The following is a 21215-nucleotide window of genomic DNA, read 5'->3' as shown; positions in this document are numbered from 1 at the left end:
ACCAATTCTGCAAGCAGAATGAAACATTTCACCGATTCCTGCACAAAATGTAACCTTTAGAGACCAGGAGGCCTGAAGTTAATGCTCTTTGTAACTAGGGCGGGCTATCAGAAGCAAAAGAAGTCAAAGATGAAGAAACAAGGGTTAATGGGACCAGAGCTACACTGCTTTAAAGATTTATTGTTTTAAAGAAAAGAACCAAGAAAACCAAGCATGTGGTGCTCCGCTCTGTATATCTCAAATTCCCCTGATGGTAACCAGGTCCTGGGGGTCAGCACATAGCTGTTTTGATTTTCCTCTTGGTTGAATTACTGCCCCTGAGGGTCACATCTCCTTGGGGACTAGCAAAAAGACCTCCTGGGGAGCCGGAAATCGAAGATGTCCCCAGGACTTGATACCCCGGGACACAAAGACTTGAAGGGAAAGGAGTTCTGCTGTGTTGCCACTGGAAGTTGTACCTCCTTCCACTCCCTGTGCCCATGAATGATAGGGGCGGGGAGGCATAGCATGACAGTGAACCACCAACGACGATGCGGGAAGGAGAATCAACATGATGGTGTTGGCCGGATAGGGAGCTGTCTCTTCAGCGAGGTGTGGGCTCTCTGTGCTGCCATTCGAAAAAATGGAAACCAAGGCAAAAAAGGGAAAATGCCACAGCAAAAAACACCTTCAATGGTTACTACAGAGTGTTTGGGTAGCTGCAAAAGGACAGCGGCCACCCCACAATGTTGTTGCAAAATCAACTCTATGTCTCCTGGGGCCAATGCCATGGCCTTAGGAAAGGTGTATCATGTTTGTAAGCACTGTGCAGAGTGGAGCTTTTGATTGTGGGCTTTAGACCATGTGAATCCCTTGTTGTTGGTCCAATGGCTACATTTTGTGGCATGTAGATTGTAACAAACTACTTAAACACATGTTTTTGAATTTGGATGCTTTATTGATAACATGAAAATTGAACAAAGATTGTTTCCTTTATAACGAATGCTTCAAACTGTTAATACTCTGCATATTGATTTTAATAGTGTTATAAGATTCAAACTCTATGCAAACAAATGATGGACAGAATGCTGAATAAATCATACATTCACCCCTAGTCAAAAGATCTGGGTTCTTTTGCCCACCATGCCACCCCAGCCAGCCATATGCGAATCAGTTTTGACCCTGTGCCTCATGGAAACAGTCCAGACTGAACTGCCAAACCAGGTCCTCTCTGGACCAGAAACAAGCATCCTGGGACCGGTTTCTGGGTATTACCCTTCATCAGCCAGGCTAGTTTGATTCCAGTGGCACAGTGAGCAATGGACCCACGCCTGGGCATACCCATCCCACTTAGGGTGAACAGTGATACGCAAACAAATGATGGACAGAATGCTGAATAAATCATACATTCACCCCCAGTCAAGAGATCTGGGTTGAATCCATCGTTCTTTGCTCACCATGCCACCCTAGTTTAAACCCAGTCATATGCTAATCAGTCTTGACCCTGTGACTCATGGGAACATTCCAGACGAATTGCCAAGCCAGGTCTTCCCTGGACCGGAAACAAGCATTCTGGGACCGGTTTCTGGGTATTACCCTTCATCAGCCAGGCTAGCTTGATTCCAGTGGCACAGTGAGCAAGGGACCCACGTCTGGGCATACCTATCCCACTTAGGGTGAAAAGTGCTACGCAAACAAATGGACAGAATGTTGAGTAAATCATACATTCACCCCCAGTCAAGAGATCTGAAACACAGCATGAGATTCCATTATAATGTGGTGGCCCATTGAAAAGACAGTAGGCTTGCCTTATTTAAAATGGCACACTCTTCTATGGTGATATTGCATGTGGTGCAGGTAGAAAGGGGTTGTGATTATGGGGTTCAGAGCCCACTAGGGGTGAAATATGATATGAAGGTGTCACCAAAGGTATTTGCATCTACCTGAATGTATGTATGAGTAATATAGGTATTGAGACAAAATTTGAGTAACAAATATCGAGGCATACAAAAATCGATTATTTAAAATTGTGATACAAAAATATTGTGATGCAGGAATATCGTTGATAAAAAATATCGACTTTCTAAGGTAAGTGATATAGATATCAAAATATCTATGTTGTTAAAATTGTTTACAAACATGTTGTAAATAATATTGTTTTTTAATTATCTTTATGTATTTTAGTATGTGTTTTAATTATAAATGTTATAAATTGATTTTAAAATTATTTTTAATGTTTGCAAATATAGATTGTAAATTATTAGTTGTTTTTAAATGTTATTTAATTGTTCATTGTCAGTTTTAGTATCATAGAGGGGTGTGGAGCTTGTAGGGGTAAAGGATGGGAAGTTAGTTAATTTTATATAATTAATAATTTGTAATTAATATGAATTACTTAATTGATAATTGCAGAAAATTGTTTAATTAAGAGATTTTTTAAATTATATTTCAGGTGTGCGTTGTTGGGTTTGTAGGGGTAAAGTGTGGGAAGTTATTAAATTATAATAAATAATAAAAACATTATTAATTATGTAATTGATAATTAATTGTGTACATTGTGTAATTAATATATTATTTAAGATATATTTGAGGTGTGGGTTAATGGGTTTGTAGAGGTAAAGGTTGTGAAGTTAATTATGTATAAATAATTAATGATTAATGATATATTATTTGTTTAATTGATAATTAGTTATGTTAATTGAGTAATTATTATCATTTTTAGATATATCTTCAGTGCGGGTTGCTGATTTTTAGGGGGACAGGGTGGGAAGTTAATTATGAAATAATGTATTTATATTTAATTATTTATTTATTTTTATACATTTTAATCGATAATTATGTACATTTTGAAATGATCATATTGGGAAGTTATTTAAGTAATAATACATACAAAATGTCATTATATCTTTTTTTTAATGTATTATGTAATATGTTAATTGTGTTATACTTTAGTATATACTGTAGTGGGAATAGTACATTTTACCCCTCCTGAGTCCAAAGCCTTCCCTACTGTTGTATGGATTGGATAGGGAATTGTTTATTTATTATTCCTATAGTTTAGAAGCTTTCTTAAGATTTTTGAAATACATGTTATTATTGTTAATATCACTATTATTATGTGCTTGTGTAATTAATTTTATTTTTTTGTATATGTATATTTATGTAATTTTTTGGATAGTTTTAGTAAAACATATTTTTGTTTATTATTTACTTCTTTATATATAGCTAAATTGGCAATATTTTAAATGTTTTTTCAGTTTATTTGTTAATTTTTTTTACTTTTTTTGTATGTGTATGTAAATATATATATTACATGTGATCAAGGTCCAGGTCGGACTGAAACGCGTCATGGCGGCGTACTGATGCAGGGCGGAAAACTTTAAATAAATAAGAAACGCACGAAGAAATTGGGTCCGCTTTGTCTATCTGAGTCCGTGGTTTGGTTACTGGATTCTGGAAGGATAGAGTACTGCAGTAAATATATATATATATATATATATATATATATATATATATATATATATATATATATATATATATATATATATATATATATATAACCGCATAATTTGATTCAAAGCATCCCCTATAGGGAGATGCTACAGGTGAGGCGTATCTGCAGCAGCGAAGATGACTGTCATATAGCTCAGGAAGCTAGTAAACAGAGATTTCGCGAAAGAGGCTGTGCTCTGGAAGTAAGTGACAGAGCTATAAATAAAACCAGGCTCCTTACCAGAGACAGGCGCTTGCAATCAAGAATGGCGAAGAAAAAACAGGTTTAGATCATTTGGAACCGCCTTGTAGGGTAGTCCTGACCTATAATAAACAAAACAGAGCCATTAAAAAGATATTAAACAAGAACTGGAGCTTGGTACTTAGTGACCCTGCGGTGGGCAATCATTTGTCCAAACACCGGCACTAACATTCAAGAAAGCCAGGTCAATGGGTACTAGCCTTTTAAAAAATAGTCCAGAAACTGAAGCCTCTACTAATTGGCTCACCTCGCATAGAGGATTCATAAAGTGTGTGTCATGTAAAGCTTGTAAATTTGCTAAAAACATGACATGCTACACACTTCCTTTCAAGCGAGATCCGTAATTTATCAGCAAAAGATTGACCTGCAAAACGGAGTATGATGTATATGTGCTGGAGTGTATTTGTGGTTTAAGATATATTGGGAGCACTAAGCTCCCAGTACACAAAAGGATACTCCAGCACATAAGAGCCATGACAAACAAGGACCAAGCCTACCCAGTGACAAGGCACTTTTAGGGGAGCCATGATAGGAATCCATTTCACCTTCTTTATTTTGTAATAAACTCCGTTCCCCCACTTAGAAGGTGTGGGAATCGTGAAGGCCTTCTCCGTTTACTCGAAACACAATACATATTGGAGCTTGATACAAAGACACCGGCAGGACTCAATGCGAGTGAGGACTTTTATACTTGTCTGTAGTATGTATAGTATAGTTATTACATTGCTTTGAAATACTATAGAAGAACTAATTTTTAATGAAATATTTGGAAATTAACTCCTATATATATGTATATATTCGATAAGATCCCCCTTGTTTTGCAAATTCCATTTAAACCATTTGTTTACATATGAAATTGTTATTTAACACTTCTTGCACTTTTAGGCACTGTACCACTTTTTGAACAGACTGGTTCAAGTTGGTAACACGTTCTTTTGCTTAACACAATTGTTGTTCCTTCTAGACACGGAGTGATTATTTGCCCACTAGGGCTTGATTTTAGTGAACGTATGTATGTAAAGATATTACCATCTTGTCACCAGATAGACAAAAAGAACCTGCATTTACATCAAGCTGTACTGACAGATTGAAAAAGTCAATTAGCATACAGTAGCAGTCCTTAGGTATCATGGATCAATGTATTTGTGTTCATAACATTTGTGTTATTTATTTTGGCATTTTTAGCTTTTTTACATTCTAACTGAATGTTTTTATAGATTTTAAATGCCACAAATTTGAGGTCCATATTTTATGCTTGCAACAATATTTATCTTGCATTTATGCATATATTTATTGATGTATTTATAAGTGTAATGCAACCTTTGCACATGGTGGACGCTTTGAAATACGTTCATGCACTCTGTAGTATGTCCTCGATGTCTATTGATTGAACAACTGTTTTTAATTTGTACTGGCACTTGGGTCAAAAAATATGCAATGCGTCATGTGATCAAGGCCCAGGTGGGGCTGAAACGCGTTCTTCTGGCGATGCAGGGCAACAAATTAAATATTTTTTACACAAAGAACTTTTTGGGTCCGCGTTCGTCTTTCCAAATTCGAGTGGATATTTCCAGATGAAGTCTGCGATATATATATATATATATATATATATATATATATATATACATATATATATATATATATATATATATATATATATATTTATATATATATATATATAATGAACTGAAATCGGCAGAAAAACACGAACTGAAATCGGCAGAAAACAACGCTGGTAAATTATTGACTATACCGGAATAGAATATTTGGGACTTCTATTCCCGGCACATTACTTACTTGGAAGTGAGTGCCAAATGGGGGAAAGAATGTAGAGGTCCGCTCCATGTTTTACCAACTGCCGCCCCATGATTAAGGTGCTTGTCAGCATTGAAACGCGTCAGGGAGAAGGATCAATTGGGTCATCCACGCCGCTCTAAAAAATAAAAGGTTTTGTTAAACTTACCCTGGTCGAGTGCTGCTTTAAAGCTCAGAGCATATATATATGCCACTGAGTACTGCGGATCACAGAACGGACCGGAACCGACACCTTGCAGAGTGGTGCCGGCTCCCAGCAGTTAGCAGCAACAAAGCAAGGCAGAGACTTCATCGGGAGAGTTGCCGTTGAGGAATGACATTCGGGCTTCGGTGAAAGCACCCACTGTGGTTTCAATGGCGAGGACTACAACTCCCATAATGCCAAGTTGGCTACGCCTATTGGGGCGGGGGTTTGTTAATTAATCCAGGTGCCGAAAGAACGCTTTCCTGTCAGCCCTTCACACAAGCCACTGACGAAGGGATATAACTCCTGAAACGCGTTTGGCTGGAATGATGGCTGTATTTTGTTTTACCCACCTGAATGATGGTTTGCCAGCAAGCTGCTAATAAAAGGATTTGAGATGTGGTGTCCGTATGGCTCAATCCACAAGGGTTCTAGAGTAATATTGGGAAAATATATATATATATATATATATATATATATATATATATATATATATATATATATATATATATATATATATATATATATATATATATATATATATTCCCAATATTACTCGCTCCAGCCACCAACTCCAGCCGGGTTCGTAAAGAAGACGAGGCAGACTCAACTTGGTGCAATTTAGTTTATTTCCTTGTTAAAACGCCACCAACAGCCCTCACGACGCGTTTCGGCAGATCCCTGCCTTGATCACATGACGATATATGTATTCTTGTTAGATTAGTACATTTTGGAAAATGATTATAGAAATTAAAAATTATATATTTTTAATAGTTTAACATGATATATGTGTGTATAAACATACAAACATATGTGTGTGTTTGTTTACATAAGTATATATTAATATATATTTTTAAATATGTATTAAACATATTTTATTTACATTATATTAATGTTATATATTAAAATATTTTAAATCTACTATTTTAAACTATATGTTAAAAAACTATATTTTTGCATATATTTTTTCAATAGTAGTGTGAAACTGTATTTTTCTCGATATTTTTGTACTCACCTGTATATTATAGGAAAACAATATTTTTGTACTCGATATTTTTGACATGATATTTCCGTAGCACGATAATTATGGTTTCGATATTATGTCAGTGAACCGCAATATAATGTGTAGAATTTAGTAGTGTGTGTGCATAATAAAGGTACTTTCCCTTTTTAAAGGCAAAAAGCACATACTGGGCAATAATTTATTGAGTATTGTTATTGTGTGTCAGCAAGTTGGGATTGCTAGCCACAGCACCTCCCCTGAGGAGGCCTTGGACTGCTCCTCTTCGCTACCTTGGAGAATCAAGTCCTAAAATTGGATATTTGGCTCTCAGTACAGAGACAATTGTGGACCTATTACTTATGAAGGACTCACATCAGTCTCAACTCATAACCCAATATCTTACATTTGTTGCCAGCGCTGGGATCATTAGTATTAATTTCAGGGCTGTAATGATAACATTTGATGAGTTCAGTTTTGCTGCACATTACCAATGCATTAATTCGCAAATATCACAGTGTAATGCGCTGAGAGGGGTTTAAAGGTTTGATTGTGTGAACTCAGGATATGGAAAGGAAACCCCCCACAAACAATAACCCAGTTTGACTAGTTTTGATTCAGCCACAAGCCTCTCCCCCTTCCCCCACCCACTACTCGACTTTTCCTGTCTCTTTATCTCAAACTCGCACGGTTCTTTTTCATCCATCTCTTCTACCCTTGTGACTTATTTCCTCCCTTCTCTTCCTCTTTTTGTGCTATTATTCTACTTTCCTCTGTTTTGCTGAGGTCAAAATCTGATGGTGAAACATAAGTACTGGTCACTAAAAATGAGTTCCAGTGCTCCCCGTCCCCGGCACAAATTATGCACTGCCTCTATGGAAAACAAAATTGAATGGAAAAGCATGTGCGCACAAAGTTGATCAACACTATAGTTCACACAGCTTTTGTGTTGGTCGAGCACCTACACAAAACTTTAATAAATCTAGCAGTCGGTGAGATATCCCACTTGTATGTTTAAAGTATTTGATCGTCCTAATAAATATATTAACATGTAAAACCTGCAATATGCAAGGAGTGGTAGGGCTGGACAGGCCATTTATTCCTTTGGGTATTTCCCCAGTAGGCTGGAGCCCTGGTGGTCTGGTTTTGAAAACCCAGGGCTACACCTGGTGCCTCTGTCATTTTCTCTGAGATTAATAACAGCAGGCATAGGGAGGTTTCAGGAGGGAAAGAGAGAATGAATGGGTGGATCAAGAGAGATAGTGCGAGGAGATTAAAGGAGTGGGTCTGGTTTGAGCATTTTTGCCATGGCTGCTTTTGACTCCCTGAAGAGTGGCATCGGCTTAAACATAGCCTGGAGATGGATGGGGCACTTCAGACGAAGTATGCCTCTCCAGCAGCCCTTAGAATGTCTGAACAGCACCGTCTCCTCTCTCTAAGAACACTAAGCAGCGCCTCCCCCGGCCCCTCCCTGCACTGCACACGGGCCGCTGTGGAAATAGAAGGTCAGATGCTGAAGGTCGGCTGCAAGGCTGATCAGACATGGCTTTCATCATGGTCTATAATAGCGCAGAATCCAGCCTGATGCCAGCACAGGACACGTTGTTAGTCCATGCTTTTCACCTGTGAAAGTCAGAGGGAAATCCCACACCAGATTTTCCAGCCCCTCCTGGGTTCCCAGAATAGATTATATCCCGAGAGCTGCAGAGTCAGTGCTCTGTGAAAATGGAACCCATGGGCACCCTGCTGCTGCGCAATAAAGAGTGCGATTGAGAAAACTCCCAAAGATTTCGGTGACGCAAGCGCGTGTTGCGACGGGGCATATTTATTCAACATTTGCTCCGCCCTTTCGAGGCACTGCATAGCTTGATAATTGTAGAGTAACGCAACACAGTACAAACCGCTGCATTATTCTGCCAAAGGGGAGCGTTCCATGGGTAGGGCAGTGGTGTTCCTGCGCATCCACCCATGGATTTTGGCGCATTCCCAGATTCACCATTAGCGATAGACCTGGGAAAGCGTCAGAATGCTACACCTCCCCAGGGAAGGCATAACGAGGGAAATGCCTCTCAGGATTATTTTTGTGCAGGAAGATGTTTCTTCCTGCGCAAAAAACAATCCTGCTTACAATGCAGGCACCCTTGCACCATGGTGCAAGGGTGCCTGCGTTGGTACTAGGCAGCAGAGTGCGTGCCAGCACAGGGAAAAGACAAGAATGCGCTATATAATGTTAAATACAGCACATTCCCGCCACTTCCCTATCACGCAGAGCCGCAAGGTGACTTGCTGTGCAGCGCTGTGTGTGTAGTATGCCCCTTCATTCTATGCACTGTGCAATTAGTAAAGTCAGTGCTCCTCTGTGCTTCTCAGGAGGTAGGTTAGTAATCCTGTGTATGGAATGTCTCCCCTGCTCAATATATATGTTGTGTGTAGTATAGGAAAGCGAGTTGCGAAGAAATTAAACAAAAGTTACTTCCACCTGCCACGGTAGAATACAGGCACATAAACGCCAACTGTGCAGTTTGTGAAGTTAGCGTGGTGCTCTTTAGAGACACGAGGTCCAGGGAGTGCCACAAGAGCTACATGAACTGTTCAGTTCGTGGCACATTGTCTGGGTTGTGTCGTTCTCTAAGGACCTCGTCTTGCAAGGGAGTGCCACCCAAACTGTGAAAAGAGACGCCCAAAATCTGCTGATTTTTTAGTTTCACCTCCAGAAGACATATGGTAAATTTTTGTAACCCAATTTCGCTCCACAGGTGAATACTATTGCCCACCCCTAATATTGAACCCTGACTCACCGACCTGCGCTTCCATTGGCAATCCCGCTACTGAGGAAGTTACAGCTGTTTCCACCAACTGGCATCTACATGCTACAAATCTGTAGTGTTTCACTGAAATCAGATGCCCTGATAAAATAACGCTCTTCACTTGCCCTGGTTTGAACATCGTAGTCTATTCCCATCCGTTTAACTCACCTGCAATTCCCTACCAAGTAACCCTCACTGTGTCCCTGATGAAAAGCTGGGTGGAACAGAAAACATCTTCATGACAGAGGCTGCTCCCCCGCTTAGGCAGCAAAGAAAGGAAAAAATAAAACGATAATAGCTAAATGTTATCATCATTTTATTTTTTCCTGCTACTTCGGCAGTTCGTAGGGTGTGGGGCGGAGCTGCAGGGGCGGAGTGGTAGAACACCCCTGTGCACAGTGACGTTTGGTCGGCCCTCTCGGGCTTCCAAAAACAGTCATGCGCACTCCCCTGTTCTCCATGTAGGCTGAATAAAAGCCTGCATGGAGAATATGGCCACCCCTCCAGCCCCTGGCTGATCGCCGTGTCACAGCGCTCAGACCAATCACAACACTGCATTTCAGCGTTGTGATTGGCTTAGGGGTAGGAGCCTGGATGCCAGCTTACTGTTCTGACCTGGAGTCAGACACAGGCGAGCAGGAGGGAAGCCGTGGGACCCGGCAGCAGCAGCAAGGTAAGTTTTATTCTTTTTTTATTTAAAAGCAGCCCGCGTCCCCCATCTCTTCCTTGCGCCCCCCCCCCCCCGCCCTCAAACCGTGCCGGCTGCCCCTGCTTCATGATGATCAAAAAGGTCTGTGGCTAGTTATTTTTAAGTGTGGCCTTTGAGGAAACTTTGTTGGTAGCACCAGGCAATCATTCATAATATACATACATGGATGGGCTTTTGGTCTGTTAAATTGCCATTCACCTTTAGTTTCCACCCAACATAGCATACAGAAGTGGGCAATGGGTCAACGCACTTCACACATTTGCTTCACTTTGAATTATTTCACAAAGTCTGTGCACATGTTCACTTCCACCTAAAATAGTCCCTTTCTCTTCAGTGGCAAATCGGGTTCAAAATTTGCTTTTCTATTTATTTTTTGTATCATAAAAGCAAATAACTGCTATTTGTGTTGCCTACACCATCCAATTTTATAGTGAATTTTCTGCATCTCCTGCTTAAAGTTGTTGTTATTAAGTGTGTAACTGGCACTTTAATATTAAAGCTACCTGGTATTTGGGTGGTAACTGTGTTTTGTTTTTCTTTTTGTAGAATATGCTTGCAATAAAGTATAAAAAGTAACCCTTGCACCAGCTTTCAAAGGCCAGACCTTTTGGCTTTTCCAATGCTTGTTGCTCATGGTGTGCGTCTGGGCACTGCATATGTTAGCCGTGCATATGTTAATGGGCATATAATGTCCCTATTTAATATGCTGCTCAATCTGCCCCCCTCTCCCCCCAGCCTCTGATTTTCTCTGCATCTTTGCTACGCCAGTGCCATATGTACATTTATTTATTTCTTTAGCATTTCTCTACATAAATGTCTCCAAGGAAAATTATAAGGGGGCAAGTCATTGCCTGAATGTGTGCTGGAACAAAAGTATGTGACATACTGTAACGAAAAACAATGATGTAATGACGTCTGATAAGAAGGCTGCCACTAAACAAACACAGGAAATGCCTAAAAAGTAAGTTGTTTTTTACCAAGGCAACCACTTAGATGTATTCTATCGCTTAGGGGAGAGTATCCTGCTAAATCTTAATTCACTGAAGCTCTTCTGGTCTCAAAAACTAATCATTTTAGATTCTACCCATCAGCTTCCTCAGCATAAACTCCATGATGATTGAGTTATATAATGTGCAGGCCAACCACCCTTACTGTACATAGGCCCACATTAAAGTGCTGCATTTGTCTCTATGCAAAATACAGGGTTATTAGTTGAGAAGGATGGAAGCCCCACTCAAATAATTCACACAATCCCTGTCAAGGTGAACTACAAAAGTCACAAAATAAACCTGTGGTTAACTCTCTGGTATCTTGGCACAGGCAGTTAGGCTTATCTTAGAGGCAATGGGAAAGTGTTAATGCAGCACTCAAACGGTATTAAAGAGAACATAAAACACAAGAAAAACCCAAACCAATTTAGAAAAATAGAGGTAATATTAATGAATAAAACAACAAAAATACAATAAGTAGAACCGTAGATATATAGGAGTTTAAAATTGTAGTTGAAAATAGCATCTAATAGCAGAAATCGCCACTCGCAATTATCTGGTCATGCAGAACTGGGGGAAAGTCACAAGTTCAGGCCAACCGTGATGGAACTTGTGTCGGATAAAGGGACCAGGTTCGCCCTGCTGAAGACTTATCTTTTTTAAGGGCACACAAAGAGTTGCTGATGACGTTGGCAGAGGCTGCGGGGAAGGCAAGAGGAGCAGGTTGGGTGTCACAGACAGTCACTGCTGAAGCACGAAGAGACAGTCATCTCTGAGGCTTCGAATTTGTGGTTTACACAGAGTGTCACACTCAGCATGAAGTACAGGTCACACTGGAACCTCGCATTGGTGCTTGTCACAGACAATCATTGCTGGCCTGACAAGCAGACCTTGCTAGACCTTTGTGTTGGCGTTCAGTGCAGCAGGTCGATTTTCGATGGAAAGAGGTCACTTCGTGGTCATGAGGAGCCAAGAACTTCTGTATCTTCTCCTGTTCTTCAGGAGTAGTACTTTCTGATAGTAGCTGAGGGTCTAGGACCAGGGAGGCACCTCTTGGGGATCAGGACTCGCTCCAGCAGAGGCCAGAAGCAGGGTTCAGGCAGGTCCTGGCGGGTCCATGTGGTGCTTGTCAGCTGGGCAGTTGTAGGGAGGTCTCTGGAAGCTTGTTGTGTCTCTGTAGCTCAAACAGAAGATCAGCCAACTGACCTTTGGAGTCACTTCTCGGGAGCATGGCTTTAAAGTAAGCAGGTCTGGTCTTTCTTCTTCAGACAGCAGGGCATTATTTTTTCTAAATGTTCCACAGGTCCAAAAGTGTTCTGACGAGGTGCCACTTTTATCGCCAGTGCCATGTGGTGGGTTGTTGCCCCCTTTATGTAACTTTACCCATTTCTTGGATTTGGCTACACGCTTTCTATGGTAACAAAGGGCATGCAGGCCTAGGTATGAGTGGCATTTGTCGTCAGTGACAGGGCAGTCCTTAGAAGTCAGGAAGGTGTTAGGCAAGTCCTGAGACTACTCCTTTAAATCTCAGGAAGGCTGAGCCTGCTGAGGAGAGGAAAACCTACCCCACACGCAAGGCCCTTTTGTTTCAATGTCTGGAAAATACACACAACACCAACGGAGAGCCATATGACCCTGGATTCTGGCAGAAAGGCACATTTGGTGTAGGCAGAAAAATGCCAACATTCTGAAAGGGGAATTCTCAGAATAGTGATTTATTATCCGATTTTACCATTAAAGACAATTTTACATTAAAATGTATTTGTGTGTACACAGCACATTTCTATCTGGACCCAACCTTAAGTTATCACTTACAAAGTGAATAAGGTACCCCAGTGTTTTCTATGGAGAGATAGTCTTACGGCACTGAATAAAGAATTTAGGTGTTGATTCCTGCCAGGAAATGTAAAACTTAAACCCACATGTCCTACTTTTAAAATACCATGCACCCTGCCCTATGAGCTTCTAGGGCCTAGGGGTGACTTAAGTATTGAAGAGGAAGGTTTAGGTCTTGCAAAACGTTTATTTTGTACGGTTGAAATAGCAGTTTAAAACTGCACTTCAGGCTGCAGTATCCATGTTTTGCAAGCTACTTAAGTAGGTGGTACAAAGAGGGCCACAACCCTCTAGTAACATCTAATTTACAGGCCACAGTACATGTAGTACTGTATACTAAGGACTTAAAAGTAAATTAAATCAGGTGTAGGCCAATTTTACTATATTTAAGGGAGACTGCGCTCACACTTTCCCAGTCACAGGGAAAGAGTGTTCAGAGTCCTAATAAAAGCCAAGAACAAGCATTTACAATGCAATGTTTTCGCCTTTGGAAAAGTTAGAGTTATTGGCATTGTATATGCCAAAATTTGTATTTATGTTTTTGTTTCGAAAACAGATAAGTAAATGGCATTGTCATTTACATTGCCATTACCTTTTTTTTGCAGTCACTTGGCACTCTCTAGCACTCCCTAGTACTCTTTATGCACTCTGCATTTCTTATGCACTCTGCATTTCATATGCACTCCCTGTGCACTCTGCACTCCCTATGCAGCACTCTGTATGCACTCTGTACTCTATATGCACCCTGCACGCTCCACTTCCTATGCACTCCCTATGCACTCTGCACTTTTTATGCACTCCACACTTCCTATGCACTCTGCACTCCCTATGCACTCTGCACTTATCATGCACTCCCTATGCACTCCCTATGCACTCTGCACTCCCTATGCAGCACTTTGCATAGAGAGTGCTGAGTGCATAGGGAGAGCATAGAGAGTGCAGAGTGCACTCCCTATGCACTCTGCACTGTCTATGCACTCTGCACTCCCTATGCACTCTGCACTCCCTATGCACTCTGCACTCCCTATGCACTCTGTATGCATTCTGCATTACCTATGCACTGTGCACTGTCTATGCACTGTGCACTCTGCACTTCTTATGCACTCTGCACTCCCTATGCACTCTCTGAATTCCTTATGCACTCTGCACTTCCTATGCACTTTGCACTCTCTATACACTCTGCACTCCCTATGTACTCTCTCTGCACTTTGCACTGTCTATGCACTCCCTATGCACTCTGCATTACCTATGCACTCTCTATGCACTTTGCACTCCTTATGCACTCTGCACTCTCTCTGCACTCTTTATACATTCTGCACTTTTTATGCACTCTCTCTCTGCACTCTCTATGCACTCTGCACTCCTTATGCACTCTGCACTGTGTATGCACTCCCTATGCACTCTGCATTCCCTATGCACTCTGCACTTTGTATACATTCCCTATGCACTTTGTATGCACTCTTTATGCACTCTCTCTGGACTCTGCATTCCCTATATACTCTGCACTGCCTATGCACTTTGCACCCTCTATGCACTCTGCACGCACTCTGCACGCACTCTGCACTCTATGCACTCTGCACTCCCCCTGCTCTATGCACTCCCTACTCTGCACTCCCTTTGTTAAAGTTTGAGCTTTTGATAAATGGTGTTTTGTATCTTCATTGAATTATGTGTAAAACGTTGATGTGTTTTACTTTACACAGAAATCTGGAGTGCATTTATAATGCAATTATTTGCAGAGAGAGGGAAGGGATGAAAGAGGCCAGGAGTAAGAAAGCTCAAAAGGAAGCGAGTGCAGGATAGAGAGGGAGGGCAGGAGGGAAGGAATAGACGCAGGAGAGAGGGAGGGCATAAAGGAGTGTGAGGGCATGAGGGAAGGTAGGAAAGTGTGAGAAAGGCAGAAAGGAGAGGGCGGCAGGTAAGAGAGGGAGGGCGGAAAGGAGAAGGAGGGCTAGAGGAGGAGAGAGAGGGAGATGGAGGACAGGAAGGTGAAAGAAAGAGGTGGAAAAGGGAGGGCAGTAGAGACTAAGAAGGCAGAAGAGAGAGATAACAGAAGAGAGAAGGTCAGAGGTAATAGAGTGAGAGAAGGCAGAAGAGATAGGGAGGGCAGGAAAGAATAGAGCAGGAAGGAGGGCAGAAGCGAGAGAGTGTTGAAAGAAAAGATAAGGAGTGCGGGATAGAAAGTGAGGAGAAAATGTAGATGTAGATGGAGAGTGAAAGGCAGGAGTGTGAGAGATGTAGAGGGAGGGTGAAAGGAAGTGAGATTGAAACAAAGGAGAGAGAAATAAGAGATTGAGGACAATAAAGTGAAAGAGCAGAAGAGAGGTGGAAAGGGAGAGAGTGGGAGAGAGGGAAAGGGAGGGAGTGAGAAGGAAGGATGTAGGGCAAGAAAGAGAGAGGGTAGAAGGGAGAGAGGGGGCAGGTATTAGTGTAGTAATGTAGACAGAAAGAGGAAACAAATGTGTGAAAAAGTTGACAGTACCTCAGGAAAGCAACACCATTGAAGTGTGCAGATTTGTTCTCATCACATAAGGAACACCATTGGAGTTTGCAGATTTGTTGTCACCTGCACTCACTTTCTCATCATAAGCACTGGTCAACTTATAGCCTCTACACATGCCCTTTTAAACATGCACTATTTGCACTTGATCTCTCTGTACTTGCCCTGTATGGAAAACACCCTCTCTGCACACGCCCTCTTTACTCATGCCTTCTCTTCACTTGCCCTCTCTACACATGGACCTGTGCAGAGAGATCATATGGAGAGAGGCATGTGCAGAGAGGCCGTGTGTAGAGAGGCTGTGTGCAGTGATAGCGCATGTTGAGAGGGCATATGCAAAGAGGAGAGGACAGGATACAGAGGTAGTGCAGGAATAAGAAAGTGCAAGAAGTAGTGGGAGGGCAGAAAAGAGTGGGAGAGCAAGAGAGAGGGCAGAAATAAAAGGGAAGAGATGAAAGAGGCCAGGAGTAAGAAAGAAGAAAGGTCAAAAGGAAGCGAGGGCAGGATAGAGAGGGAGGGCAGGAAGGAAGGAATAGAGGCAGAAGAGAGAGAGAAAGGGCATAAAGGAGTGTGAGGGCATGAGGGAAGGTAGGAGGGTGTGAGAAAGGCAGAAAGGAGAGGGCAGCAGGTTAGAGGGAGTGCGGGAAGGAGAAGGAGGAGAGAGATGGAGGACAAGAAGGTGAAAGAGAGCAGAAGAGAGAGGTGGAAAGGGAGGGCAGTAGAGACTAAGAAGGCAGAAGAGAGAGAGGGATAACAGTAGAGAGAAGGGCAGAGGTAATAGAGTGAGAGAAGGCAGAAGAGATAGGGAGGTCAGGAAAGAATAGAGCAGGAAGGAGGGCAGAGGCGAGAGAGTGTTGAAAGAAAAGATAAGGAGTGCGGGATAGAAAGTGTAGAGAAAATGTGGATGTAGATGGAGAGTGAAAGGCAGGAGTGTGAGAGATGTAGAGGGAGGGCGAAAGGAAGTGAGATTGAAACAAAGGAGAGAGATAAAAGAGATTGAGGACAGTAAAGTGAAAGAGATCAGAAGAGAGGTGGAAAGGGAGAGAGTGGGAGAGAGGGAAAGGGAGGGAGTGAGAAGGAAGGATGTAGGGCAAGAAAGAGAGAGGGTAGAAGGGAGAGAGGGGGCAGGTATTAGTGTAGTAATGTAGACAGAAAGAGGAAAAAATGTGTGAAAAAGTTGACAGTGCCTCAGGAAAGCAACACCATAGCAGTTTGCAGATTTGTTCTCATCACATAAGGAACACCATTGGAGTTTGCAGATTTGTTGTCACCTGCACTCACTTTCTCATCATAAGCACTGGTCAACTTATAGCCTCTACACATGCCCTTTTAAACATGCACTATTTGCACTTGATCTCTCTGTACTTGCCCTGTCCGGAAAACACCCTCTCTGCACACGCCCTCTTTACTCATGCCTTCTCTTCACTTGCCCTCTCTACACATGGACCTGTGCAGAGAGATCATATGGAGAGAGGCATGTGCAGAGAGGCCGTGTGTAGAGAGGCTGTGTGCAGTGATAGCGCATGTTGAGAGGGCATATGCAAAGAGGAGAGGACAGGATACAGAGGTAGTGTAGGAATGAGAAAGTGTAAGAAGTAGTGGGAGGGCAGAAAAGAGTGGGAGAGCAAGAGAGAGGGCAGAAATAAAAGGGAAGGGATGAAAGAGGCCAGGAGTAAGAAAGAAGAAAGGTCAAAAGGACGCGAGGCGCCCAGCTCACCTCACCATACACAGGGGTCTCAGAGCACACACTCGCACGTTTATCTACGCCTGATGGGTCAAGTAAGGGCACACCCCATGATGGGGACTCGTTGGGTGGATTGCGTTCTGCTGACGTCACTCTCCGGGTTGCTGACCGCTCTCCAGCATTGCTTGCGTCACCTAGTCCCTGTGGCCTGCAGCCCGCTTAAGATGCGGCTCCAAGGTCAATTCACCAAAATGCCTGGGGTAGCGGAAGTGCCTTTACATTCCACTTGACCTTCACTTACACATACATATTTATACATATACAAACACACACTCTGCCTACTCATTTACACTCTTACATAAACACACTTAAAACTGCCAGCACGCACACAACATACATATATCTAAAAGCATTTTTCCCCTTACCTCAGCTGCGAGGGAAAAGCATTCGCCAGCTATAAATATGGGGTCGTTGGAGCCCCCCTCTGGGGCTCGACGTCCTGAAAAATGGCCCCTCTGAGCCTCAACAGGCTCTCTTCAGCGTTGGGGCGACCCACTGCCATCCGGGGCCGCCCTGACTCTCCATTTACTTCACCAAATGACCCCCAGAGCCTCTCAGGGCTCTAAATACAAAAAAATGGGGCGGGGAGCCTCTCCGGGCTCTGTGCACGTTGGGGCGACCCACTGCCAACCGGGGCCGCCCTTGAAGCCCTCGTGGCTTCATACACCCAAGGAACGCGAGCTCGCACTACTGCGGGGGAGGGGCGGACACCGGCAATGTGTCCCGGCGCCCCTCCCTTTCGTCGGATCACTGACCGGCCGGCGGCTCTCTCTTAACTCGGGGCTCTCCCTCCAGTCGGGGAGGCTCACGGGGGGGCAGGCACCGGCAATGTGCTTCGCGCCCCCTCCGCTCGCTTCTGAAGGCCGCTCCTCTCGCTGCAGGGCTCCCTCCGCTCACGGGGGCCCTGCAGTCCAGCTGCCATCACTCTTCCTCCTCTTCTCCCCCGGCCCGGCGGTGATTACCCGGCACTTCGGAGATTCCCTCGGCGAGGACGGGGTCGAACGGCTGACTCGGCTTCCGGATCCTCGCTGGGGCGGCTCCACTGCTGCGGCCCAATCCGGTCGCGGCTCCTGCGTCGAGCCTCCATACACGCCCAGCTTCCAATCAGAGCGCGGCTCTCGGGACAGGCCTACTGCAAACGGCCAATCAGAGCGCGCCTCCTGTCAACAGAGGACCAATCAGGTCGCGGCCCCTTCGTTTCTCTCGCTTCAGCTTCTGATCACTTTCAGGCCCCCGGGCCGCGGCGGTGAGAACGAATGAGTTAGTTAACAATCGAGGTGGCCACTCGATCGGGCCATAACAGGACAGCGAGGAGGGGGGAGGGGGGACGGCGGGAGGAGGGACACAAGGCAGGACAGCAGCAAGCACGGCCCGGCCGGACCAGATTCGGGGGCGTTTCCGGCTTTTGGCTGACGTAGCATGACGTAGCCAAAAGCCAAAAATTCTCGGGAACGCCCCCGAATCTGGTCCGGCCATGACGGACGCCTCTCTGTTCCAATGGCTAGCCTCCATTTATGGAGCTAGCCAATGAAACAGAGGGGCGTATTCAAGGCACCCTTACTAGAAACTACAGATTTCTCTGGAGGCGGAGCTTACGCTCCGTTCCCCAGCGAAACCTAAAAACGGGTACAGCAAAGGAAGCTAAAAATCTCGGTGACCCTGCAGAAAGGGCCAGGCCCAACATGTCTTATATGTATATTAATTAGGTTAGAGTTTGGTCAAAACTCAGCAAAGAAATTTCACTGCTTGAACTGTTAGGACATACAAAATCCCAATGAGAAAGAGCAGATCTTTGAATTGTTATTTGGTTCAGGATGAGACTAACCGAGAGGATTCTAAATTAACCCAGACGGTGGAAAATAACACACCACAAATGTGGACCACAGATTTAATCATTTCATCATGCATTCATTATTTAGATACTAAGATATATGTTAACAATTTGTAAATTCCGGAAAAAGTCATTCATTTAGGGACTGGGCTAATTTATCATTCTGACTCAATTCCCAGTATATCTGGAAACACATGCTTGATAATGGAGTTAGCCAATTCTCCTAATGCTGATGTGTTGGTGTGTAGCTACTGCATGCATATTATGAATTTTGTAATCCATGCCTTCTGTTGGCGTTGATATTTGTGTTGTAGATAGTTTGCGGTCACATTTTCTCCTGTATACCACACAAACGATTGGTAAATACTTACTATATATGGCAGCCATTCACTGGCTCAAATGCATTTATCCTAGCTGTAGTAATTTGTCTGGTTTGTAAATGGAGATGGCAGAATATGGTCTTGGAAGGTTTCAGGTCATTAGGTGCTAAATCACAATGATAGGGTGCCTGAGATTGTTCTATTATTGTAATGCATACAGCTTACGTCTTACAAGCCTTACACATAGTAGCACCCTAACACCAACAGGTGGTTTGTGTTACCACATTTGCAACTACCTAGGACAGTCAATAAGCACAGCAAACATGCAGCCCAAGTTCAATTAAATAGCGTAACAGCCACGTCAATCTTGAAAGATACTAGTGGTGCAGACAGAGCAGAACATTACGTTCCCTTATTTTAACACAGGCACGAGGCCCATTATTGCTACAATGCATATGTGAACACATAACCTTACAGAACCACTTGGGAGAGAAAATCCTCTAGGGGTTTTGGTCCACTGTAAAGCTTTTCAATTATCTTATTCCAAGAAAAGAGATCAAAGGCAAGTCAAAATTAAATTTGTATGATGGAAAGTCACCTGAACACCTGAAGAGTGACCATAAAGCTGTGTCTTCAAACAGGCCTAGTGCACAATGTCAGGCATACATATGGGATGATGAATTTGAACCGAAATGCCTGGTCCCTTTGTGAACCTACACATAGGTTTACAGTAGACTGTTATGGACATTTATGGTCAATTAAATGTTATTATGAACATGCATGCATAAGTGCGCTTTTTTGGAAACAGACTAAGGGTCAGATCATACTTTCACGCCTTGCAGCCAGACACCTTGCCGCGCTGCACAAAACCGTATGAAAGGGAGAGGGCAGGAATGCACCATATTTAACATTATATGGAGCATTCCTGTCCTCTCCTTGCGCTGGCGCTGGCGCACAATGTGCTGGCTTGCATCAATGCAGGAACCCTTGCGCCGTGGTGAAAGGGTGCCTGCGTTTGCAGGAAGGGGTACCGTCCTGCACACAAACAATCCTCAGAGGCCTTTACCTCTTTCTAATGGGGCTGCTCTGTGTTACTCCAGAATTACCAAGTCACACAGGGCCATGCTTGGTGGGCTTGCATGGCTTAGTAAAGCTCATACTAGGTTTACATCACCCTGCGTCACCTTGCGTGGGACAAGGGCAGCACAAAACCATGATGAATTTGGCCCTGTGTTTTAAAAAAAAACATAGATTACCGGGCGATCATTGGCCTAATGAAGCAAGGAAAGCTAGTGAAACAAACATTTGCAATGCAATAGGTCTCGCATTAGGAAAGTTTGAGGTATTGGTATTGTAAATATTTTATTTATGTGCTGGTTTTGAAATTAGAGAAATTAATAGCTTTGGGCCAGATGCATCATGCAAACAAATAGCGAATCCTTAATTGCGATTATTAAGGAATCGCAAATAAGGACTCGCTATAGCCAATGCATGATGTGGATAGCGAAAAATCAAGGAATCGCTAAAAATCGCTAAATACTTTAGCGATTCCATGTAAAGTAATCGCAATAGTAAAATAATTCCAATCGCGCATTTTGCGATCCCGCAATTTGCGTAATCGCTAAATGCGATATCGCAATTAGCGAGTTCGCTAAAAGCGGGAGCGTGAAAAACTACAGAGTCGCATTGGGAGCAGGCTGATGACATCACAACCAGGAAGTCAATCAGCCCATGCTGCCACCTGTGC

At 43.2% G+C, this 21215-nt stretch overlaps 1 protein-coding gene across 1 annotated transcript in view; it reads left to right on the top strand.

Annotated features, from left to right (window-relative positions):
- Nucleotides 1–21215, top strand: part of SYNPO2 (synaptopodin 2) — a 788878-nt gene that overhangs the window by 423927 nt on the left and 343736 nt on the right. The gene's annotated exons all lie outside the window — the stretch shown is intronic.

This window comes from Lissotriton vulgaris, chromosome 3_1, assembly GCF_964263255.1.
Source record: "Lissotriton vulgaris chromosome 3_1, aLisVul1.2, whole genome shotgun sequence".
Taxonomy (NCBI): domain Eukaryota; kingdom Metazoa; phylum Chordata; class Amphibia; order Caudata; family Salamandridae; genus Lissotriton; species Lissotriton vulgaris.
This window is presented reverse-complemented; position numbering and strand designations above follow the sequence as displayed.